General features: G+C 44.7%; 1 long non-coding RNA gene across 1 annotated transcript; it reads right to left on the bottom strand.

Annotated features, from left to right (window-relative positions):
* Positions 1–92: 92 nt before the first annotated feature.
* On the bottom strand, positions 93–26,933 carry LOC118219500. Its single transcript, XR_004763784.1, has 2 exons — positions 26,702–26,933; positions 93–1,425 (listed from the first exon to the last, which is right to left on the bottom strand). It is a non-coding gene; the product is annotated as an uncharacterized LOC118219500 (long non-coding RNA).
* Between the last annotated feature and the right edge of the window lie 4 nt (positions 26,934–26,937).

The following is a 26,937-nucleotide window of genomic DNA, read 5'->3' as shown; positions in this document are numbered from 1 at the left end:
CTGAAGTGATTTTCTAACCCATTATACTGTCACAGTTCTCCCTCTGCGAATCACCATAAAACACATTTTTTCAAATAATGTCACAGCAGGGATGAGGTAAAATGGAGTATCTTTATTCAGAGGGAAACGCAACCGACTGATTAAGTCTTTGTGGCAAAGACATTTTTATTTTATTTTTATAAACACTTTACCTTTGTCACCTGGTAATGCCACAGGCCCTGCACAGAGACTGTGGCACCGAAAGACACTGTGTGATCACACCATGGGGCAATCACATCTCAATTCAGGAAATGCACCAAAATTCATATAACTGAATGGGACCCCTCCCCCTTCCAAAAAAAGAAGGACATTAATGGTTGGAACTGTTTGCCAATCAAGAAATTAAAAATTCTATTTATTTCCTGAATTTGCTGAACTGATATGGGCTGAGGCAGAGGAGTCCCACAGGTGGATATAAAAATGCGAGATCCCCATCATATAAATACATGCATAAATATATTAAGAGAGTAGCGCATTTAGATGTTTGTTCCTTGGCTGCAGTTAACCTCCAGCGGCTTGAATGCCTACACAGGGTCTGCACCACGTACACCAGGCTTCAGGAATCACAGTCAGTCAATTAATCAATTAGTCAATTAATCAGTAATTAAATCACTCGATTAATTAATCATTCCGTCCTTGCTTCAGGAATCAATCAACCAATCAACCAGTCAATCGTGCAATCATTCCGCCCTTACTTTTGTAGACATGTTATTACAGAGCACTTTACAGTCAGTCTGGCGACTGCAGTGGCTCTTATTCCAGGAGCAGGCTGACTGTACAGTCTCACTCCGGTAGTCACTCGGGCGACTGCAGTGGCTCTTATTCCAGGAGCAGGCTGACTGTACAGTCTCACTCCGGTAGTCACTCGGGCGACTGCAGTAGCTCTTATTCCAGGAGCAGGCTGGCTGTACAGTCTCACTCGGGCGACTGCAGTAGCTCTTATTGCAGGAGCAGGCTGGCTGTACAGTCTCACTCGGGTAGTCAGCTGGGTTATGCAGGACGAGCGCGGAGAGGAGAGCAGGCGTCGTTTGGCGCCGTTGACGGACAGGATGGACGCTGTAGGTCAGAGCTGCCCAACCCTGTTCCTGGAGATCTACCATCCTGCAGGTTTTCACTCCAACCCTACCAAAGCACACCCCATTCAACAGCTAGAAATCTTGTTAAGCCGCTAATTAGTAGAGTCAGGTGTGGGAAATTATGGTTGAAATGAAAAGCTACAGGATGGTAGATCTCCAGGAACAGGGTTGGGCAGCCCTGCTTGTTCACAGTGTGTAGGCCCCTTGGGGGAGCCACACAGCAGACCAGAGCCGTCCTCCATCCTGTCGATCACCAGGCTGCCGTTGCGCTGCATCTGCGTTACCTGGACAGCTTCCTGCGCACACTCACCTGCGCAAACACAGGAGGAGAGAACACAAGGTGAACGGAGGGTCCAGGGTCCTAAAGCTGCGTCAAAAGCCCCGGGCTCAAAACTCCTGATCTGAGCTACAAGCCTGTCAGACCCAGGTCAGGTACGTCCTTTAAAATGCTTTAACCCTGTAGACCCCAATGAAATTTCCTCAGAGTAGGAATAGTATAAATTACAATTTTCACCTACATTCAGAAAAAAAAATCATTTTTCATATGATTATATGTTTTTGTTTACAACCTGCTGTTAAATTTTTAGTGATCTGCAGGAATGTTTTGAAATTTTACCAGCTTGAAAAAAAAAAAATTAAGTATTTATAATGCATATTTCACCAAATTTCAAAACATGAGAATCGATTGTCAAACGTGGATAATGAGTTATGCAGACCATAAAGCATTCTTCATTAAAAAAATTCTAGTACACTGAGAATCACAGCACTCGGTGGATTAAATTTTTACAAAAATGCTAAACGGTTTGGAAAATGTTAGACATGTGTTACAAAGAAACAGAATGCATTTTTCCAGCTTAGTGCCAAACCCAGATATTATTTATTCAGCGGTTACGGCTCGCAGACACGGAAGCCCTCAGCGAGCAATTTGTGGTGAACTTTTCAAGGACTGGGAGGTCGCCGTGGTGGTCATTCCCCTCCACCACCAGCAGAGGGCCGCAGCTGTGCGTGAAGTCATTAGCGCGCGCCGCCTGCGCTGCTCGGTGGAACCGCAGCTTCTGCCATATTGTGTTTGTGTAGCGGAGCGTCCCGACTGGGGGCTTGTTCGGCGCTCTCTAAACTCCGAGAATCACTTGGGGGAAACCGGAGGGAACAGAAATTGACTTGACAGAGGGAAGAAAATACATGAGGGAAAGCCCCAGAGTTGAAATAACCACTCTGTGCAGGCTGCATTTCTGGGCTCAGTCTCAGTGAGAAGACGCTGCAGTAATTAAACTCTTAGCCACCCAGCAGCACCAGAACCTCTCTCCAGTGAGCTCATACAGCAGCACCAGAACCTCTCTCCAGCAGGCTTGTCATGATGCTAGCATCAGTGCTGAACCACAGCCAGGCAGAATAACAAGACAGTACATCAACTGCCACTCTAGTACACAACCGTATGCCTACTGCAGCTATAGGACAAGAGACGATACACATACTACCATTGAGGACACTGAGCAGATTTTTTCATGTCTATTTCAAAAGCCCGTATTTCATTTCATTCTTTAGTGAGGACATCAGTTGCAATTCATTTAGGAGGGGAATGAATGATCTTCAATACATCTCAAATTTAATTACCACTGTAGCACAGAAGACAATACAGCTAATGCCACCCGAATCAGTAGACAGTAAAAGCAGCACTTCTCACTAGAACACATGAAAGAATGCAGTCTGTGCAGCATAGAACACTAGAACTACAAAGTGGCTAGCACCTCCAACGCACTAGAACACAGGGGCTCCCTGAGAGCAACCCCAACCCCCTTGATCGCACACACGCCTCTGATCGTTCTGGAGCTAAGCAGCCATCACCATCCACCATACACAAGCACCCAAGTATCCAGGCCAGAAAGACAACACACACACATGCACTCAAGCAAACACATCCACATCCACACACACCCACGGATGTGATTTTGTCCTAATTAGTGTGGAAATGGCCCTAAATAAACCCAGCCAGAAGCAGAGGATTTGGGATTTGGGATTTGGGTTGGTCTATCTCATAAGCTGCCCACACATCTGGAGTTTTAGCTGTTAGAGGTACCCAGAAAATGTTTATTTCCTCATTATACAGAAACAGAAAATCCTTGGAATTTTGGGTTGTTGCTTTCACTTCATTTTCAAGCGATTGAAACAAGTGGCAGGATTTACTGTAGCTCCAAACGTGCTACAGGTGATCAGTTACCCAACTGAGGGTGCAAGTCTTTCATTGATAAAATCGTCACAGATTGTCATTGATTCAAAAAATATGGTATCGGGGGGGGGGGGGGGGGGGGGGGGGGGGGGGGGGGGGGGGTTGGGTTGGGTACCAAATCAAGCATAATTAAGAGCACACCTGCCAAGAATCAATCCACTTTTTACCACAAATAAAGCTGTCACAGTAGAACCTTTACTGTGCATCTGCAAGGGACCGTGTGAAAATGTTGCACACTGCACAAAAACGTTGCTTCCCCCCCCCCCCCCTCCATAAAAAGGAAATGAAAATGATTACAACCGATTTGCTGTAATGTAGGCTCCTTGTCAGCACGGCGCTACCAAAGTAATTGCAACCGAAAGCAAATAAATATAATAAAGCACTGCAGAAAAAATACCGCCATCTGGGACGCATTGTGAAAGCGGCGCTTCCGCAAAAGAGTCATTAAGGCACCAACACCGAAGAAAAAAATAACAATCTTCGCCTCGCTTCGTTGCTCTTCCTCTTTTGTTGTCTCGGTCGCTGTCATCAGAACCCGCTTTCATTTTCCGGAAGCGGCCGCAGAGCCAAAACCTCCGCTCTCCGCTTAAATCACCAGAACGGCCCGATTGATTCACACGGGACATTTCCATTAAGGAGAAATAATGGGGTGCTTGGACTTGTCCTAAAAGCATTTGTACCTAACTAGACTTCAGTGCCCTGCAAAGTATTGTTGGCTAATATACGGCGATATGGGGGGATGGGGGGGGGGATTCCAGTTTACAACACCTTGATGTTGATGTCAGCGAAACTAATCTGATCAATTGGACCATTCGAGCTGGAGTGTGTGTGTAATTCGGGTGATTATTGTGCACCAGATAGACAGGGCCCTGTATATATATTTACACACAAACACACACACACAGTGAGAGGCGTTCCCTTAGACTCTGGGGAAGTATAAAGCCAAGACTCTCTCTTTCTCTTTTTCTTTCTCTCTCTTTTTTGTGAGGTGGGCTGTGTAGTACAATTTATTTTTAACTTAGTTTCTACCTGACAATGATAGCAGTTGCAATGTGTTCTCTTGTGAACATGCTGTGATGAACTGGATTACATGAACAAAAAATTAATAAAGGAGTTTAAAATCTCAAATCTCTCTCTCTCTCTCTCTCTCAGCAGTAGTGCACATTACTATCAGTGTTCAGACATACCCTCTCTCATGGCAGGCAAACCACCTAAATCTCAAACATGCCAAGAAAGGAAATAAACAAAATGTGTGGGGGGGGATTGAATCTCCTCTGCCTCAGTATTCGATGTTCGGGTTCTTATTCAGGAAGGTGGAGCTCAAACAACAGGAACTGTGGGTTTGAAGCGAGGCTACGCTGCTGAGCCAAATTAAATTCTCCCCCCCCCCCACCGAGTTCATTCAGCGGTCAAATACATCTCTCCCCCCCCCCTTTACTTGTATTGCAAAGCCCATAAAACAACCACAAAATATACAAAATCATTTTACGGGCCTACACTATGTGCACGTCTGACTTCTTCTGGATAAGAATCTTTATGGCGCAGGTGTCAAATGAGAACTCGATGATTCCCGGTCGCGGGGAATCGCAAACGAACGCCAAACGAACGCTTCCCCACAGCCCGAGGGCGTATCACAAAAACCGTCAGCGTTCCTAATGTTCCGAGATACATCCGCTCATTCCAGCCCACCCCTGCAGGGTGTTTCCGAGCGTGGGAACAAGGCCAAACCTCCCTCGCACTGCGTCCACGCACAGCCCCCTCCTCTTATCAGAAATGCAAAGTACAAGCAATTATTCGGGCAGGCAGAATCATTTTTTGCAGACGGGCGAAAATAAAGATCCACTTTCATTTTTGGCATTTTAAGTGAAAGCAGGCTTTTAAAATTCAAAATAAAGGCAGAATCTTACTGATTTAGCATAATTGTGCTGCAGAGGTAAACAATTACTGGCAAACTGTAGACATTAAAGAAACCCAGGTTGTAAAACTCCTCATTTCTTCAATTATCTCCCCCACCCTCCTCTGTCGGCTTTTGGACTCATATACAGTCCCTAATGTTCAACTTTTCTAGGGAGAAAAAAAAAACCTCTGCTCAAATGCATCCATTACCGCTGCTGCTGGGAGGCCGAACTTGACCGCCTTCGACCTGGAAGCGCTATTTCTGACATCAGTCTGCATCGACGGTGCCGCCTAATGGCCTGTTTTGGTTGCTTCCATTAACACCGAAGCGCGTGGCCTTCCCACGTTTCACTTTGACAGATGAGTAACGGTGGCCTTTTTTTACAGCTCTCTGCTTTAGGAAGAAAAGGGAAAACGCTCTCCAGCTGACGGAGGGGAATCCTCTCACCGTGCGCGGTGAGGGAAGATGGCGAGTCCCAGATCGGAGAGATCGGTCTGCGTGTGCGCTGCTGCTGCGTCAGCAGGTTGAGCAGAAGCCCTGCAGGCGGGAGGCATTAACCCGAGGGGGAGTGGCGGCGGGGCTGACACACACAGGCGCCGGTCCTCCTGACAGGGCTCTGCTGGATGACTTCATTTAGAACGCACGCGTTCGAAAGTAAACCGATTCCTTTAGAATGCTGGGGAAAACGTGAAAACACTCCTGCAGATCCGGGAATTTCCGCTGTGAAATGTGCTTCTGCTGCGCTAGACTTTTTATTTATTCTTTTTTATTTGTATTTTTTATTTATTTATTTATTTTTTTTTAAGAATTTGTGTTTTGAATATTTGTTAGAAATCAAGTGGAATTTTTTGCAGTTGTCAGCAATCTGCAGGAATTTTACTGAAGACTTAAAGCAGGGATCTAAAACTCAGCTCCTGGAGGGAGGGCTGCTGTTTTTGATGTGTTCCAGCACTTAAGTGTTTAATATAACTCACTGATTTGCAAAAGAAAATCTGCACACCTGCAGACCTAAATTAGCCGCTGATTGCAAGGAGAAAACAAAAACCAGCAGGAACTCTGGCCCTTGGGGACTGGAGTTTGAGAATCCCGGTCTAAAGGAATACTGTTGTTAAAGTAGTAGGGTATGGGTCTGGAAAGAGGCTGTGGTCGAGCTACGAGCGAAACACGGACCAGCAGGGACCGATACAGACATACAGCCCCGACGAAGATGGAGCAGAAGACGTTAGGGGGGTAAATAACGACGTGGTCGATCCGAGCTGGCGGTCCCCGCAGGCGGGACTGCATATGAAGGTTGTGTTTCTGCGGCGACGAGCGAGCTGCAGCCCGATAACAATGACAGCGTGGGTTCTGCGAGAGAAAGGGAGGGGGAGGGGGGGGAGGGGGTGAGGGAGGGGGGTCAGCAAGAGTTTAGTCTGCTTCTGCAGCAGAGAGGAAGTCGTTTCCCAGAAGAGGAAGTGTGTGTCATTCTGCCCGCTGCTGTACACTGTCAGCAAACCCGCTGAAGAAGGGAGAGGCCTGACCTGTAAATCAAAATGCAAACCGGCATCACGCACGCGATTCGGCTTCGTAATCGCTCGCTCGGGTACCAAAACAATGACGATGAGCCGTTTGAAGGGAACTACACGCTGCTAAAAAAACTAGGAAACTATTGTAGTTCATAAAGAGGATGCAAAAAAGATCAGTACTAAATAATCACACCACGCTCCGTGATTTTTTTTAAGGGAACTGCTAGTGGGGGAAAAAAGTGGGGGACACTTCGATCAAGGGAACATTATCGCTGTCTGTCTTGAAAAATAATAAAACTTTTTGTTCCCTGAACCAGAATATAATCATTCCAGGATCAAAGGATGTTTTTGTTTGACTGTTTTCCCTTTGATGGTTAAAATTCGGGGCCTGCTTTGTGGGCTGACTGTTTTAACGTTTGTCCAGTAGCCAGACTGCTGTGAGTTCAAGCTCAGGCCAAAATGATGTCATTTAGTGGAAAGGGCCCGCTGTGTTTACCATTCGCCTGACTTAACAGCTGACTTAAGAAATGACTTAACAGCTGACCTAAGAGCTGCTTAAGTGGACTGACATGCTAGTACTCCAGTGGAGCGGTAAGCAAGGGGTTAACCAGGACCACTTCCTGTCTGAGATGAGGATGAACTCTGACCATATGTGCAAGACAGACTATGATATGGAATCAATTTCCTGTCGCCCCCAATCGTTTTAACGAGCCACCAATCAGAACCCCACGGGTTGCCTCGACCCCTTTCGCCACAGCCGCGTCGGCACCATCGATGCCATTTTCTCTCTCGCGTATCAAAAACTCTTCCTCTCACATACGAGCAGAGTGAAGTCTTTTTTCAGACCTTTCTTTTTTCCCTTTTTTATTATTCAGCCTGCTAAATATTTCAGACGGTCTGCAGCTGGATGGAGGTGTGGCGGGAGAGGAAAGTGCTGTCCGGCTTTATGAGCTTTGCCGCGTAGCGGTTTTTAATACGAGAGAATACAGAATGAAGGGGCCCATGAATAAATGCAACGGGTAAAAGCCAGAGTTGGGGAGCCCTGCCAGGTTTAGGATCGGCGGTTCCACGCCTCTTTGAAGGGGACCTTCGCTTTATAAACTTATAGTCTCTCAGATTGCCTCGTGACTACTTAAAACTCAAGGTCTTCTCAACTTGTGCTCCTGAGGGGGGGGGGCAATCACATCAGTTCTTCCAGCTGTTTTTAAAACCCGCTGACTCTTTGAACCTGTGGTTGAAATGTCTGATTTGAGGCGATTCGTTTCATGAAAAACTGACATGGACGGAGCTATTGTACAACACACTGATTTTCACGAAACGTGCGTACGATCATATTTAAACTGTGTGTAAGAACGTTTCCGTAATCATTTCGCCATTTCGTATATGAGAGAACTCATTACGCTGAAAACAAGGCAAACGCAACACTGGAACGTAATTCAAATCTGCAACAAAGCACGCCTAATGAATTGCACCGCGTTTGAAGACCACTATTCAACCCTTCTGGATTAAATGGGGAAACCTGTTTTAAATGCAACAGTTTATCAAAGACAATCAAGCTCTATATAGTATGGCTGCGCGAGTATATTAAAGGTAGCCTGAGTTTCCATTAAGGATGAATGTTTGGCACAAGTCTTACCAAACGCAGCTACCGTCGAACGCTCAGCCTGTACTTTATGACTTTTTTTCTGATGCTCATTTTACTCGCCGTTCTCCATCCGCGTTCTCGTAGCTCACGCGATTGACGTTTTAATCGAAAGGCCTCAGAAACCGTTCCGGAAACGAGCGTCTGCCAAATGAACATACGATGACCATAAAACCAGATTTCAGCACGGCAGTGGGTGAAAAGACACTCTCATTAATTTCCCCCCACGTATAACTCACATTAAGGGCATTTCCCTTCAGAATTGAGCAACGCTTCCCTCTCTGGCTTCCGGTCCCAATTTAAAAAGCTTTATTGGTAGAAGTCAAAGTTTTTTATGACGGCTGTATAAAAACATTTATACCACTGTGGGACCAACTTGGCTGATATTAGTTGCCATTGTTGATGTGTGAAAAGGAAAAACTGGCCGGTCTCTGCTGACCAGGATTAGAAGTCCTTCAGGCAGAGACAAAAAACAAAAACAAAAACAAAAAAGTGCAGTTTTTTTTTTGTTAAACCAACTGCTGTGAAAACCATTAGCTTGAATCACAAATGTGTTTTTTTTTTTTTTTTGTTAAAATGTAACTATAAATAAACATGATCCGTTCATTATTTATTCAGAATCAATTAGAATCCCAGCCCTGGTCAAAAATCCAATGCGTAGGATTGTGTTGTAATTTCCATCATTTAATGAAAGAATAAAAGGCCTAATTCAAAACCCATTCAAGCATTTGTTTATTTTTGGTTTGTTTGCATGGGGGGGGGGGGGGGGGTTGGGGTTATTTTCACAAATACTTTTTAAAAAAATTCATAATCGTGAAACAATAATCAGGCTCCACAGAAACTGCTTGCAAGAGATCTTGCATGAAGTGTTCGATGTTCATAGCGCATGACGATCATGCCCCAGGAGTTAAATGCCTTGCGTCAGAAACCACAGGGACACATTATAGGCAAACACTCACCCCCCCCCCCCCCCCCCCCCCCCCATTGGTCAGACCCCCCCGACAAGGACATATTGTACATTACAATAATAACCTGGAAACTGAAATGGCACAAGATCAGAGTCCTCAAAGGTTGGTTATGCAAGCGCCATATCAAACTTCAAACCCAAAGGAGTCAGACAGAACAACAGCAGCGACATACCTTCAAGTGTTCCCTGTTCATAATTCATGCTGGCGTAGGACAGAAGAGAAAGAAGACGAGAATATACATTTTGCGTCCTCCGAAAATATACCCGTTAGTATTAGCTTACGAAAGCTCTTGATCCAATCCGCAGGGAGAGCAGTTTGAACTAAAAATAATCATATGTCCGTGGCAAAGCTTAAAAATAGCGTCAAACAAAACAACAAAATGCTCGCCTGTCATTCATAGTGGTGACTCATCGCTGCGGCGACGGCGTACTCAAAGTGCCGCGCGCTAGTCTGGTGCACCGAACTACCGATACGGAGTGCGCCACGCTTTCACCACCGTTAAGATGGTGGAGCGTAGGACAAGATGAAAATATTAATGTTAACTCGCAAGTCGTGGTAGAGAGTGGGTTTGTGGGATAGTCGGGGAACCCTGCAACTGCAGCCAGTGTTCTAGAGGACTCCACTGGTCTCTCAGGGACGACTCTGATCCGGCTCAAATCATGCATATCAGACAGAATGAAATGTGTGGCTCTTGGGGAGTCCTGTTTACGTCCTGTCCACCTGTTGGTGTCCCACAAGGTTCTGTTCTCAGCCCCATTCCGATCAGCCTGTACGTGCTTCCCCTTGGTCAGGTCATCAGCAGGCATGGAATTTAATTCCATTGCTATGCTGATGACACACAGCTTTGTCAGAACTTACTCAAGCCCCACTGCTGCCTGCTTAACATTTGCCTTGAGGCATGGATGAACCAAAACTTCTTACACCTTAACAGCAGCAAAACTGAGGCTCCACTCATCACTCATTGGTGCCCCCCCCATCAAGTCCAGCACTCTCCCACAATCCACCTCGCCATTGCAGACCAAATCATCCCGCTTGCCATCATCAGTCACCGACCTGGGTGTGAAATTTGATTCTTCCCTGTCCTTCGAATCTCACATCAACCATATTTACAAAACCTCACTCTTTCGCCTTAAAAATATCGGCAAGCCCCCTCCTACCCTAACATGCTGTCAGATGCTGAGGAGCTTGTCCATGCATTTGCCTTCTCAAGGCTGGACTACTGCCACGTGCTCTTCGTTTGGGATTCCTGTAAAGGGTCTCCACAGGCTCCAGTACATTCAGGACGGTGCCGCCAGGATCCTTAATAGAATGCGGAAATACCGATACATCACCAGCAGGAAGCTCTAAAGCTGCTGAGAAGTCTTAAAAAATTTTTTTTTAAAAAAGCATTTTAAAAAGGTCCCCGGATAAATGTTGCATTAGTTCCGATAGAAATTCTGCTGCATTCTACTGTGTTGGAAAAAGTACTGTGAGGTCGCAGCTGCCAAGGGAAGTGTGTCTGGTGTGGATCTCTGAAAGTATGAAAAGCAGCGACGCTATGCAGCACTGGCAGTACTTTGCTGTGGGAGCTGTCAAAATGGATGCCTGTGCTCAGCGCATATCATCACAACGGGCCAGTTATCTCTCCACAGGGAGGGATTTGGAGAGCCGCTTTGCTTCAAAGGAGGTGACTGTTTTATAAAAATTCAAAATAAAAAAATTTGAGCTTATTGGAATCCCTGGCACAGCAATAAAGAATAAATAAAGCGCAAATACATCGGTGTGAAATGAGAACCTCTGGGTGCATTTCTGGAGCAATGTTTACAAAAATTCAAAGGCACTCTATTTGTTATCAAGAGGGAAAAGCCTATATTAATATTGCATTTTCTTACCAGGAAAGATGAAAGGCATGCATGCTGGCACTTTTGTGGTTGTATAGTGAGGCGGTATGGAGGCTCAAGTTAAGCATGTGACATCATAATTGTGCGCCAGACATCCAAACCAGCTCACGACCCACCTCACTATCCACGCCTATGCAAAATTGTTTGGCCAGGGAGAGAGACTGCATTCACTGATGGATTTCAAGGCCGCACAGACAGGGGAGGGGAGTATAGGGGAGAGGAGGCCCTGATGGAGAAAACACACACACACGTGCACACACTTTCATTCTCTCTCTCTCTCTCTCTCTCACACACACACACACACACACACACACATTCTCTTTCACACACTTGCTAGGAGGCACACACACACACGCTCTCTCTCTCTCTCTCTCTTTCTCACACACGCGCACACACCACTCTCACACACTCACACTTACTCGCCACACACACACATTCTCTTTCACACACCTGCTAGGAGGCACACACCCACACACACTTTCTCACTCAATCACACGCACACGGCACACACGCACCTACACCCACACACTCTCTCACTCACTCCACACACACACACACTCACTCACTCCACACACACACACATTCTCTTTCACACACCTGCTAGGAGGCACACACCCAGACACACTTTCTCACTCAATCACACGTACACGGCACACGCACCTACACCCACACACTCTCTCTCACTCACTCCACACACACACACACACACACACACTCTCTCTCACTCACTCACTCCACACACACACACACTCTCTCACTCACTCATTCCACACACACTCTCTCACTCACTCACTCCACACACACACACACACACACACACCCTCTCTCTCACACAATCACACACACACACCCTCTCTCACACACACACACACACACACACACACAGCGCCGTGCTCCTCTGGCTGCCCCCGCTCCCTGGAAAGCCCCGGTCATTCCTGCCGGCCTCGTGAGTGGAGCGGGTCGGAGCGGGGCTGTTTTTACGGCCAGCCCGAAACCGCAGGAGCAACGCCTTCCAGATCGGCGCCGTAAATCACGATCACCGTGGCGATGTGCGCCGTTAACGGACTGTAATGATCGCGGCGAGCCGGACGCATCGGCCTCCTTTTACAGTAAACGAGGTAAAAAAAAAAGATCATTAGTCGACCCGAGCTTGGATCCTCGCCATCGAAAAAAAACCCTGACATCATCAAGCTTTCCGCTTCCCGGGAGGTTTTTTTTTAAGAAGGCACGCGCCGGCGATGAGATCGAACCCGACGCGCGAGCTGCAAGTTAAGACGCGAGGCAACCTGTTGGCGTACTGAATCGTTATCTTGGGAGAGTGCCATGTTTTTTTGGTGGGGCGGGGGGGGGGGGGGGGGGTGGGCGTGTTTGGAAACGTGTTGTCTGACAGACTTGGGAGAGAGTGAGAGACAGAGAGGAAGAGAGTCTTGGCATACTGTGTATCAGAACTGGGCAGAACTGATTACCGTACTTTTTTAATCATTTGCAGGAACGGGACAAACGTCCTGGGCGGTGTTTTACTTGACAGTGGAGGCTCCGCTCAAGATAGCATGCTAACGATACCGATCAGCTGTTATTCCATACAACAAATACTTTAGACTGCACCTGTAAATAATTAATTTTTAAACACTGTGAAATTGTTCAAGCGTGAGGTTAAAAAAAAAAAAAGGACGTTTAAAAAGCAGCGTCCAATTAGCAGTGATATACTAGACCCCAGGGAGGTGGGGGACACAGGAGTCGCTGAGATTCCCATTACACTTTCGCTAACGCTAACGCTAATGGTGCACCACGGCCCTTTGGCCCACTGCCAGGCCCTGGAAATGCATTACCTCACAGTTTCCTTTTTTTCTTTTTTTTTTTTTAAGGTCCAGATCTGTGCGGCAGTCTCTCTCCATTCATGCTGAGTAACATTACACCGCTCCATTTGGTTCCCAAAACTCGATTAGGATGCACTGAAACCCGCGAACCGCCTGATGGTGTGATATTTGTGGGGTGCCAGAATCAAATTTCCATTGATTTTTTTTATTTTTTGTATTTTTTATTTTTTATGAGAGCCGGCTGCCTTCGGCGCCGGGGGGGTTCTGGGGGCCCAGGTTCGAGGAGCGTGGTCCGATCGGTTTTCCAGCGGTAAAAATTTTAGAGGTCGTAGCAGATGTCTCATTCTGGTAAAAATGCTGGCAGGAATAGGAAGGGGGGGGGGTTGTGATCTATGTGTCAGACAACTGCAGGGCGATGGTGTTTAACCCCCCCCCCCCCAAAAAAAAAATAAAGCATAACTGGCTTGGCACAATGACACTCTCTCTCTCTCCCTCCTGGCTTGGCACAATGACACTCTCTCTCTCTCCCTCTCCAACTGCAAGTTCCTAACCTGCTGCTGAGCATTTGTGGGAGAGGGCCCGTTGTGTGCAGAATTGCTCACAGACAAAATGGGGGTGGGTTAGTTGGGGGGGGGGGGGGGGAGACTGTTCTGACGATGACAGTTTTTTAGGAATGAGACTCAAACAAATGATGGTAGAACTGAGAAAGTGAATTCAGAAATGACGTATGCATCTGTTCCTTACCTTTAAAAAAAAACAAAAAAAAAAAAAAACCCCAAGACCTAAGATTGGATGAAGGCACAGTTTCAAATGCAGTTTGAAAAAAAGAAATATTTTAACATTCAGCCTCAAGCACCGACTTCCTAAATCAAGGGCAATGTCAGAGAAGGAGGGTTCACGCTCCACTTCTGACAAAAACTTTTTTTGGACTGCTGAAGCAATCTGATTCTAAAACTGAATTAAATGAAGGTAGATGTCATTTCCTTTTTACAAAGCTCTTTCCCCTAGAGCCAGATAACCAAAATGGGGAGCAGCATTTTTTGCACACACACACTGCACCGTATAAATTCAAAACAGTGTTTGTTTGTTCATCTCTTTGATGAACGCATTTGAAACGCATTTTCAACAAAAAGTTCTGTTCGGTTTAGAGTATACCGGTGCCTCAATTAGTGAAATCAGCTGGCTGAGTTCATGGGCGGAAGAGAAACGCGTGGCAGGGCTTTTACTTTCTGACCCCTGGGTTTTCCTTCTCTGCTTCTGCACTGTGATCTCTTCTCTATCCATTACCCTCTACTGTTCCCGTGTCTCAATAATGCAAAAAAATAAAGAATAAAAAAAAAAAAAACTAATGAGTGGAAATGTCCTACATTATATCCTCAAAGTACAGTCATACAAAGTACAAAGGATCAGAATTATGGCTGAAGAAAATTCTTGCTGCTATAAATTCTGTATTATCGTCATTATATTAACAAATTCATTTTAAAAGGGTTGAAATTTTGACAACTGAATTCTGGGAATATGAGCATTTTCCTTTTATCTTGAACAGAATGACAGACACGGCATTGTTCAAGATCAGACACCTCTATTCGCCGGTCTCTGGATAAAAAGAGATTACACTAGCACTAGCGTTCAGCCTGGTGCTGCTGGGTTCACTGCACCCGGCAACCAACAAAGGGCCACTGTTTGCTCCAGTCACATGACAGGAAATAGTCCTGGCCAATCAAACGACGGTTGACAACTTGTTTTGACAGTTGACAAAAACAACCATCGAACATCTATCACCTGCAGTATGTCATGTAGGTGATGAAGTCAGCGGTGTTAAGGCTTGTGACAAGTGTGTCCTCAGTTGTTTCCCTCTTCACCTGAATTCAAAAAAAAAAAAGAGAAAAGTTTGAAGAACTTTTCAAATGCCAACGCATTTCAGCGGAATGGTGCTTTAATCTTCCCTCTCCTGCGAGCGTCTGTCTCCTTGGAGTGGGCTGTGTTGTAAATGACGGGCTCGTTTCAGCGCGGGGAACGTAACAGGAATCTCAATGACTCCGGCTCCTTTCAGAAGGCGCCTTACAAGCCTATTAAATTTCACCTCTGAAGAACACTCTGTGCAATCTGTTCGTCTCTGCGCCTTTGACAAGAAAGTGCGACCGAGACCAGCTCTGCCATTTTGTTGTATTAAAACCTTTTTTTTTTTTTTTTTTTTTAAACCCACACAAGATCAGTCGTGCATTTCAAAACATGTGACGTTATGAGTATGACACCTCAAGCACTCTCTCCACTTGCCCAGAGCTTATTCTTAGATGCAGACTTAAACCTGGGTTTTTAAACTTGAGGCTTGGTGTACACTTGTTATCACGGGAAAAAAAAAAAGATCTTGGCAAGAAGAAACCTTCATCCCAAAATAAACACCTTAGATTGATATTGTGTTTGCAGACGGGGATGGAAGCTTTCCCAGAAGTCATTCTTTACCCAAAGTCCACACATTTCCTCTACCTCCCCCCAAAATATTTGCCAAACTGCTTTTTGTCTCATGAGCAGAGCTGAGTCAAATAATTGCTTAGAAATTAACCTGAACTCTTTGAATGCTGTTAAAATGTAAAACCATCCTACAGATCTCAGAGGAAAGTTTTCTTTTTAAAAAGAAATGTTTTTTTTTTAATGGTGTCCAATGTGGTTGCAGTATTTCACATAATTATTTGACTGAGGAAAAACAAAATGTATTCAATCTTTTAAAGCTCCAGAAGGGATTTTCGGAGACCGGCCCAACGTGTGAACTCAGTGCTGTCGGAAGGTTAAGCTACAGATCTGGGGGTAGAGAGGGCCCCCTCGTTCATTCAGTGTTGAGGGTGACGCGCGTTAGCTTCCCAAAATGTTCAGGACGCGGGTCTGTAAAACCACCGCGCACGTGCTACGGCTTTCTTCCACAGCGCGGCTCGCTAAATCCCCTTTTTTTACCCCGCCCCGGCGATTCGTCTCGGCGCTCTCTCTGCCAAATCACCGCCGTTCCAGCCTTCTTGGGGAGCACGGCAATACTTTAGAAAAAAAAAAAAACAAAAAAACAAAACAAAAAAGAAAAAAAAAAAGGTGGCCATCCATAAATTCAGTTTCAGCTGGCTACACTTTAATCTCTCTGGATACCAGAATATAACGTGGATGCCAAGCGCATCCTGAAAGCCATCTTTCAGGGGACAAAGCAGAGTCAAATTTTTTGAGACCATTAATCAGTCTGTTCCAGTGAATTTTGCTTCTGGATGGGTATGTTGATTCATTAACGGCCAAATGTCTGTGTGAGCACTGTACTGAAATAGAGTCTAGTTTTAGCTTTCCGACTGGAGTTCTCCATTGGCTTTTATCTGTCAGCTGGCTAGGAAACGTCCTCCATCTACCTGCTGGGCTAAGCAGCTAGAAAACGTCCTCCATTTTGGCTCTGTGACCTTCTCACCCCAACAAACAACACTGTATCATTTCCAAAACGCAAAGCAGCATACGCACATCTGGGTTCACTAAAGCATTTATTTGAAGCCCCTGTCTGTGTTCAAGGCATCACGCTGTAAAATGATAGGCCAAATAAAATGTGCAAAAAGAACACATCGGCTAAACATACAAAAAAAATTTAAATTGCCCAAACTATATTAAATCGCATCAATTCTCAGACTGTAACTGCACAAAGATTATTAAGCGGTGGCCCATTTAAAACGAAACTTCTACAGATGTAAAAATGAGCTGCCATAGTCTTTTAAAATTCTGGTATAATTTTTCTTCTACCACAAAGACATATTAATAATGAGGAATTTATAGTTTTTTTTTTTTTTTTAGTTTATGACAACCTAATAACAGTGCGTAGACGTTGGTACCCCTGCCAGCACGCTCACTGTTGGGCTTGTGAATAGAATTCTGTTCTAGTTTGCGTTTGCCCACATCCTGATTAATGCTGTTTAAAAAAGGCTCTGTGCACAAGTGTCTCACAGTGAATGGAAGAATGAAAACCACACTTGGAAAAAAGGGCAATATTTTCATGTGCAATTTACCCTGCCCGTGTTTAACAGTATCTTTTTATGAAACGTTCAGTGTTTTCATACTGTGAAATGAGATGGAGGGGCCTTGTTCAATCTGTCCTGTGTCCTTGAATCTCTCTTCCAATCAACAAAAGTTTTATTGCCTATTAAAATGGAAACGTGTCCGCAAGTTTATTGTTATCTGTGAACGCCGCGTATTGCGCCTCTGGCTGTGTTTGTCTTCCAGTATGAATGCGTTTATTACCCAGGTAGAGACAGACTATTCTCGTCATAATAAAAATTCACCTGTGTTCAGGGCGAGTCCTACGACTAAATATCGTTATATTACAATTTGGCGCTCAGTCATGCCAACCCTGATAAATAAATATAAGAATGAGACCAGAGGCATTGTTCCAATTCACTAGGTCTGCTAAACCAAATGTAGTCAATACTGCTTATTGTGTGCGCATAGATGTACGGCTCAACATTGGAGAATAACGAGATCGATCCACATCACCTACAAGTCAATAAATAATGGGGCCACAGCTATCAATTATTTTGCTTTCAATTGCCCCATCGTTCATTTAGAGTAATCAAATCTATAAAAAACATTCAGTCTTTTTAAAACCGCACTGAACGCTTTGACACAATGAAGGAGCTGAACAATAGTCTGACAGCCTTTCCAGTCTCACAAACTATTTCTTATAGATTGGCTTTCATTATTAAGTGAAATTCTATTAGACGCCCATCCACCTCCAAGACATTCAATAAAAAAATAATTATGTTCAGAGAAGGGAATTATTAATCTGCAACTGCAATGCTATTTCAATCATTTCCCTAAAGCCATCGGGAGGGCTGGTGCACTGACGGACACTTTGAGGAAATGATTAGGATCTTAAATTATTCTTGGGATTGACCGCGGGGTCAAATTAATCGTTTTGGGTGATCTAATTAATCAGTGATTTAGATCAACCCGACGCGGCCCTAATAAACGGTTCCGTTGATGCGGAGGAAGCAGAAATCGATCCGGCAGTTCACAAGTCCGCCTCAAGCCGACGTGTGTCGGGCGCAAGTTCGCCTGTTTGGCAGCACGTGCGGAGTCTCCCTCTGCCTATCGTCGGTGTGAGTTCGACTTGCATAGACTGCCTTGTGCGGCAAGAAGCAGAAGCTTCCAAAATCAATATCTGCGGTTGCCGCGACAAATGCTGATGGGTGAAATGATGCTTTTCAAATTGTGGGGGGAAAACCGTTATATAACTAACAATTCCGTGGATCTATAACAAGTTTAAAAAAAAAAAAAAAAAAATTTTAAATAATATTTTGAATGCATCCACGCCATGGCGCTACTGTGAGGTTCTTAATTGGACGTAGGCTACGCACTCCAAAACAAGCATTTTAAATTATGAGCAAAGCCTGGATTCATGTGACTCAAACAACCCCCATTAAACTATAATGGACTGCAGCAAAGCAAATGAACCAGGACATCACTCATTATTTCCCTACTGTAGTACTCTGCAAAGAAACAAACCAGTTTACTTGGAATTCAGCCGCTGTTTGGAAGGTAGTTTTAGGCTTGCAATCCCCACCAGATCTGGTCACTGGGGCGCTGAAAGTTTACAGTCCATATTTCCGCATTCTGTGGATTAAGTTTATGAAACACTTGCTTTCAATAATAAATAAGTTGTCTCATAAAATGTGAACAGGGCTTCAAAAAAAAATAAAATAAAAAAACTCCATTGATAGATTACCAGCATTGCAGGTTTAGACAAGCATGAATTATTTAGCAGCATTTGTTCAAAACAAAGAAATCAACGCCATTTTTTGAATACCTAATGGAGAATCAGACCTTAGAGTTTGGTAATTCTTGACGAAAGGAATTCTTTGAGCAGCGGGCTTTGGTGTGTCAGTCACCATTTGCTGTATCTCCCAGTTCCTCACATGATCGGTTAGGTGAAATGGTTTTATTCTGTTCTTAAAAGTTTCAGCAGAAACATTTACTGGCAGAGTTAAGACTCTGAAACGAGTCCCCAGGGTAGCGGCAGGCCCCTCCAGCACGTATGCACATGCCCCACAATCCACCACGCCAGGACGCCCAAGCGTACCCATGGAAACCGCTGGAACCTCTGTTATCATTTTGGGCCAATGACTGAAAATCCTCAAATTTACTGCCATGTTGTGCTCATTGGCGAAGGTTCCATTTCAACTTCGGGGGGGTATCACATTGCTGGCCAATGCTGTTTCACCAGCATATTAGCTAGACAAGCAAGTAAGCTAATTCACATGAAAATATCAATATGCTTGTGCTACTGCTGGCCATTACTGCATGCGCTATCCCATCTCAAGTGATCTCCTACACTGGACTTGGCCTAAGAGACACACGACTGAAAAATTTGAAGTCATAAAAGAAAATCTATGGGTATCGACCCTCCCCTCTGCCGAGGCATCGAAGAGGGAAGACCGCAGCCATTCAAAAAGGGGGAAGAAACGAGGACCGACGACGGGTTTCCGTTCGAATGCTAATGACCGCGACTGCGCTGATCCGAAGCCACCGGCGAATGGATGCAGTGGTGTCGGGCGGAAGAAAAACAAAAGCACGTAACCGTCCAGACCCGCGGCGCAGCTCACTTCCGCAGACGCGTTTTAGCCGGCGCCGCCTGCGCATGCATCCCACAAAACGTCCCTCAAAGGTCGTCCGTGAGTGAGTGAGTGACCACGCATAGCCCATGGCGGCAGTTCCTGCGCGCCGTGGGAAAAACAAAACAAAGACTTCACAGCCAACTGCTCTGACCTGGCTGACTAGACTCTAAAACTAGTGGACCCCGTTTTTTTTTTGGAAACATCTTGAAGCAATAGAAACAAAATAAAAATAAAACAAAACGAATAAATAAAATTCAGTAAGCAAGCAAGCACAGTATTGTAGCTGACTTTCGCTAACATCTCAGGAATGTTTTACGTGTGTCGAACAAACGGGCGGGCAGTGACCTCATGCCTTGTCATGGATGCGCCATAAATCTGCTCGTAGCTAGAGGATGTCGGGGAAAGCTACCTGGCAGCTGGAGTCGGTATTTTAACAGCTTTCAGAGGTATCGTTCGTTCTTGTCACCAACCACTGGCTGCAGTTTCTACAAATCAGTGCATCTGGCAGGGAAGAAAACCAAGCCAGATGAGAGAGATTATTCCCCAAAATTTCAGCACATGTTCAAAAGCACTGTGACTAAGGTGCTTCGCCGTCGTCTTAAAAGCAACACACTCGGTCTTGCTGTTGTTCTAATATGATACGAAAACAGTGTTAAACGCAACTGTAGCGTGTTGTCATGTGGAGATGGAATGCTGGGTGGTAATTGAGGACACACACACACACAGCCAGACAAAGGCACACAAGTTTTCTTTAATCCGGAAATGGACATAATTTAATGATGATACAAAAAAATCTGGGTCAAAACAATGCAGGGTTGTTAGAGAGACCTTAAAAAACAACCCACAATACAGCTCTCTCCCAAACCATACAGTGCACTGTGCCTTCACAAGCAGGCTTGAGGAGGACAATGAGCAACAGTTCAGGTGATTAACAATTAGCCTCAGCTGTGCACATATGCAAGTGAGGCTACCACTGTCCATGGTCCTGAAAGACATCATTAGGCGTTTACCCAGTTTGTTTGAAAAACAGACAGGAGGAGGCAGTTGGGTTGGGTGCAGTGGGTCACTGTCTTTTTTAAGAGAAAACAGCAGGGGGTTGAGAGGAGGTCAAGCGGACAGCTCAATAAAGTTCCATACTGCTCAAATGAACATTCACAGACAATGCCTAATCCCGTCCCGCCCCCCCACCCAACCACTTCAAAGCATGCAAAAAAATTGCCAGAACTAAGGCTTATCAAAGGGATTCTGCAAGCAGGATTTGAATGCAATATTCTTCCACTTATTAAAAAGTCCCGTTTTTTTTCTTAGACATGAGGAATGCCAGAAATGAATCTCATCTTATTTAAGCGTTTGTGCAAAAGTGGGCATGGCTGCCCTGGTTTTATTACTCTGAGGTCACCTCGGTTGACAATCGTGGTTAAAATCTGGCTTTCGCTGAATATGCCAGATTTGGATTAACCTACTGTGTCCAAACATTTTGGTGGGCGAAGGCTGCATGATGGCTGCACTACCCACTGTCTAGAGCAGGGGGTGGCCAACCCAGGTCCAGGAGTGCCACAGGGTCTGCTGGTTTTTGCTTTAACTCTGCACTTTATTGATCGATTATAGCAGCTGATTACGCAGTTAACTCACCTCACCTCGTTCCTTCAGTCTTAAGTGGTTGCTGTATTTATGGTGAAAACAAAAACCGGCGGACCCTGCGGCTCTCCAGGACCAGGGTTGGCCACCACTGATCTAGAGCATCACTGTAGTGTCTACGGCAGAGGTGGGCAATGAGGGCCATGTCCCTTTCTGGTTTTCGTGCCAGCTTCTGGCCTTAATTACTTAATTAGCCAGCTTCTTTTTTTTTTTTTTACATTTACATTCACATTTTAAGCATGTGAATGACAGCTGTTCTTGTGTCCCTACATGAATGCTTTACTGTGGTCTAATCTACAAGTGAACCAGCATTTCTGTATACAGCCAATTAGCTTATTTAGCCTGGGTAATTGGTGGAAATGAGAACCTGTGTACACACCGGCCCATCAGGAGCAGAGTTGCCCATCTCTGGTCTACAGAGAAAAACAGGACCAGGAAGGCACTGTTAAACCTATGGCCAAGCATAAATCAAGAACACACCCAAGTACTCCCACGGAGCAGAAACAGACTGTAACTACTGTTTTTTTTTTCCCACAGAGGAAATATGGCCCTAAAGATGGATTACCAGTATATAGGGGTCTTCAAACTCAGGACGGAGAGAATCAAAAGAACAGGCATGTTTTTTTTTCCCCGGTGCAGATTTACATTAATGGGTCGCTTAGCGCCGCTTCTGGAGTCGAGTGCAGATCATTTTCCTGTCCTTGGGGGTGGCGGTAGAATAATGCTGTTGAGATGCCCCCAGCTTCATTGGACTGTGCAGTGAATCCCAACCCAGCCCTCAACGTGATGCAATTTCTTTGTCCTGACATACAGCTAGTAAACAATGGGCAAGCCCACAGAGGCACAGATTATTTGCAATGTGCTTCGCGCCATGCATTATTTTTTCAGGGGGGGGTACCCAGAATTCCTGGCTGTACTCTCCTGGGACGGGAACCTGCTCGCATACACCAGGCAGAAGTTAAAGGGGGACGTGTCCCTGAGCTCCAGCGATCATGCTACACCAATGTGCCTCCATCCGTTCCAACTATGACGGGGAGGGGAGGGAAAAAAACATCAAGCCCCAGAATCAATACCCGCACAAATACTTCATGACTTATTTTTGAGGAGGAGGAGTGATGAGAAGCCGGCAGCGTGGATCGATGCCGCGTTGTTGTTAACGGGCCGCCCCGATTGCTCCAGCTGTCAGAGTCGCCGCTGCGGACGCGCGGAGGGGATTTAATTTTCACTCACTTAAAAAAAAATGTGGCCGCAGAAGAGTTATTTTCTCAGCAGTGATTCGCTTAGGGGCGACGGTGCTCTGTGCGGTACGGCGACCAATTAGCAGCGGGTAAAACTTTCGTTTTAACTCAGCACTAAAACACCCGATTCAAAAATGAGAGAGAAGGCAAAAGCCTGCACACAGAGGTGGCCAGTCCTGGATTAGACTGGTCACCCCTGGATTAGTGTAATTAGCCAGCATTGCAAGGGCACCAGAAGAGCTTTGGAACACTTTAAGAAAGGGTGCAGAAGGATTTTTATTCAAGGGGGAGGGGATGTCCTAAAACTGCCTGAAAACGGTTTCTCTGCATTCAGTTTCACAAAAAGTGAATGTTTCACCCAGAGGGAGAAAAACTGGCAGTACATTTCCCAAGCCAACTATTCAGAAAACAATCATTGGACATGAGAAGTTGCAGTCCCAACCGACTTTTTCTCCTACAGGCAACAGGAATCTCTTGAGTCACGGTGACATTTTCAATGGAGTCGCACCAGTTTGTTTTAAAACAAAATTTAACGCCTTTTATTTGTTGTTTTCATTTTCTAAAGTATGGATAAAATATGAAAGAAAAACACAGCAAGGAATGAATTATGAAAGGAGATAGTTCACGTTCAAGTGGAACTTTGAGTTGTTTGCCCATGCATCTTTGTAAGGTTAAGCAACTCTTGTTGACTTTGGAGAAAGCAGGCTTCACGAGGTTGAGCCTCTTTTATTAAAATGCAAACCTAGGCATGTTACTTCAAAGGCCCCAGGTTGGAAAAAAAGCTTTCCATTAAATTCCAATGCAAATTTAAATCATATAGTCATGTATTGTACTAAGGCACCAATTTTTTTTCCATAATTATGCATTATTATCACTGAGAACCAAAATCTAAAGAGATTAGAACACTCTGATCACTGGATAAACTGCATTGCTAATAGGCGTCTGTCTGATGATTCATCCTAATAGTATATGTAATTTCAACTGATGTACTGTTTTAGTAGTTTCAGTAATTAAATGTGCTTTCCCCTAACAAAACACAAACAAATTTCGGGGTGGGAGGTGGGGTGGGGGTGTCATTGAAAAAGCTTCTTCACCCCACCCCACCAAAAAATAAAATAAAAAACACACAAACACACTGCAGGATATTGGGAGTGCTGTCACTTTGAAAAATTATGTCATCTGTGTACGGATCTCACTTATCGCTTACAAAGCCGAAACTACCGAACTCACTCGAGGCAGTGGCCTAACAGGGCGACACAAATCATCTGCGCAGGCCAGCATATCTGAAAGCCGTATATCAGCGCGTGAACAGCGCGCCTCCGTAGTCTGCAGCCGAGAGACAACACAGACATAAATCCCCCGAATGACCGACAGCAGCTACTTCAACAGAAACGAGACCCATCGCGAGGCCGGGGGACTATCCAATCACAGTCCTGAAATGGGTGTAAACCGTTGGCGTAAACCCCCGAACGGCGCACTCCAAAATACACCCGAGGGTTAAAGGGTGATTAATGTACTCCATGACCAGATCGAACAAAGTAAAGTTTAAAAAAAAAAAAAAAGCCAAATGCGTTTGTTTTGGTTTGGGAGAATGATTCAGCCCAAAATCAACAAGGTTTTCCAGCTGGTCGCGCATTTCAAGTCTTTTAAAGCCCTTTTACTTTGCAGTGGCATCATTACTGACTGATTTTTAATGGAGGCGCTTAGTTAAATTTCAAATGCTGCTTCCTCATAGTCATTTCACTTGAGTATCAGGAGTCATTTAAAGGGATACCTAAGAGGCTTACCATCATCACATAATGAGAAATGACAGACTCAAAATATACAGCAGCTTGACTCACTGCTGATTTAAAGAGCTCATATAAAAATAAATAAATCAAAGAGCCCTCCGGCAAATATTACCGTTAATCAGTGTAACACAACATCAGTCAGAACAGGATGAACGAGACAGTAATACCAGCTGGTTGTGGCTTCATATCAATTAGTGTGTTTGTCTGTATTAGGCACCAACTGTCAGGATCACAGATGACTCGCACTCACTGTCGTCCATGAAGCTCAAGAACACTGACAAGACTTACATTAAGGTCAACTATTAAAATGTCTTTAATGAAGAGTCACTGACAACTCTGGGTGCGTAAAAATAGCTAGCTGTCATTGAGGTGAAAAGCCAGTTTCCCCAAGCAAAGGGGGTGGGGGTTTGTTGGGAGAAAAATTTAATGAACCGAATCTGCTGAAACATTAACAGATTGTAAGTTTGCACAGGCTTAAATAGAAAAACGCCACGACTGTGTCAAGTGCCAGTAGGCTACGAAACGTGCACGTGTTCGCGTGACAAGCAGCAGGTGTCAAATTCTGTTTCTAATGTCTGGTGTAGAGGGACAAAGCATTCGGTCACAGACGGCTGCAGAGCATCAACGCAGAGCCTTCAGATTTCCTGAGTGACAAATGTGGATGTAGGTCACGGTGATGATTCCAGGATTCAGACGGTAATAAAAAATAAAAAAATAAAAACTCCCCATGAAGCGCTGTCGGAAAAGGCAACGAGACACCTGAGAACGATCACGCTCTCTCCTTCCCTTATGTGACAACTGGCTGTGAATAGGCTACACGTGATGTATGGATCTCTTACCCCTTGCAGTCACAGGTAGAACCAGATGTGACGGAAGACATTTCGAGAAGCCCCCACCCATAACAAGATCAACGACTTTCTGCAACACCGCACTGCGTTTGGCTTTCACTTCTCTATTAAATAACAATTTGCAATTCGATACATAGCCCTGTTTACGCATGTTCAGAGAAACTACACAAAATTCACATAAATAGTGTGATTCACGATGGCTTCCCGGTTGCTGGTCATCTAGCGAGTTACCAAGCCAGCCTGGATATTTTATAGGTTACAAATTTGGTGCCGTTTAATGTGGATTGTTTTTTTTTTTTTTTTATCTTAAATGTTTATTTTACAGCAAGAACATTAAACAGCTTCAGCGATACAGAACAGCCCCCGTCTCAAAATGATGTGGATAAATCCACAGGCAGCGCAGTACTTAAAACCATGACATCATCCCTTAGCTAAGAGTTTATCAACCGCGGTCTTGGGAGAGACAGCCTGTTTGTTGCCGGGGCTTTCGTACCAGCTTTTTTTTCTCAACTAGGCAGACGAAACTCAGCAATTACAACATTGACCAGAAATCGGTATCACTATACATGTATCTTTTTATGATTTGTTACAGAAATGTTTGTTTAATTGCGCAGGTTGCTATTTTGAGACAAAGCACAATTCTGGAAATAGACGAGTATTAGTTCAATGTTGAATTCGGGGCAATGTTGAATAAACATCTCCAACGCCAATTTTTTTCCCCCCACAAGCAGTTAATTTATTGAATCCGAAAAGTGCGGTCGTTAAAGGTCGAAGACCCAACAGGGGAGAAATTTGGTTATTAATAGCGGAGTCAAACCTAACAAGCCAGTTAGTAACCAATTAGTGCGATAACCTTAGATAATTGTGAGATGGCTACTGCGCTGCTAAGAAAACCACGATGCATAATGCGATCCCCAGATGAAGCACACCTCAGGACAAAGCTAGCTAGCGATTTAAAGCCATCCAAAAAAGCTAGCTAGTTAGCCGACTGGTGAAATACGCAGTATAGCTACCAATGCAGCCTCTTCTTGACACGTCAATCATTTAACATCAGATGTGCTCATGAGATCCATAGCGTGATATATAAATAGCATAGCTAGTTGTCTAACAAGCAATTTTTTTTTTTGCAACGAAGACAACTAACCCTCACTAGATCACTAGCAAGAACTGGCGTGACGGTCATAATAACATTATTAAATGGCCGACTCGACTGCTCTGAGCTCCACCCACCTTGTTGATCAGCAATCCGAGAGACTTCCGCTTTTGACATTTTTTATTATTATTTTGCGGTAGACGGTCACGTAAACACCCAAATATTTTTTATTCATCCAAAAATATTTACTAAACAATCAGCACCACCACCACCTCTGCGCCACCACGTTAAGTTAAATAATCACTGATTTCCATTTTGTGGAATTAGAACTGAGAACAGTAACCCATAGCTTACTGGTACTACACACCACCTTCGCCCGCATTCACAGTGTATTCAGTGAGCGCAGCTTTAACTTACGCCATCGCGTTTCCAGGGAGCAGGCGCGTTGACAGAGGGGAGGATGAAGATCATCTTTTTTTTTTGTTTTTTAACGTGCCTGTGTACGGTAACATTATCTAGGAGTTGCAGTCCTAGACAACGATCAGTTCACCTACTCGAAATAATCTGACGTTCAGCGATGTCGATCGCTTCTTTCAAGAGGACAAGACCCATCTCCCATTTAACCAGTGCAATAACATTCCCATTAGAAAATA

The sequence above is a fragment of the Anguilla anguilla genome, chromosome 2 (assembly GCF_013347855.1).
Source record: "Anguilla anguilla isolate fAngAng1 chromosome 2, fAngAng1.pri, whole genome shotgun sequence".
NCBI classification, from domain to species: Eukaryota; Metazoa; Chordata; class Actinopteri; order Anguilliformes; family Anguillidae; genus Anguilla; species Anguilla anguilla.
The sequence above is the reverse complement of the archived record's forward strand: the minus strand, read 5'-3'. Positions and strand labels throughout refer to the sequence as shown.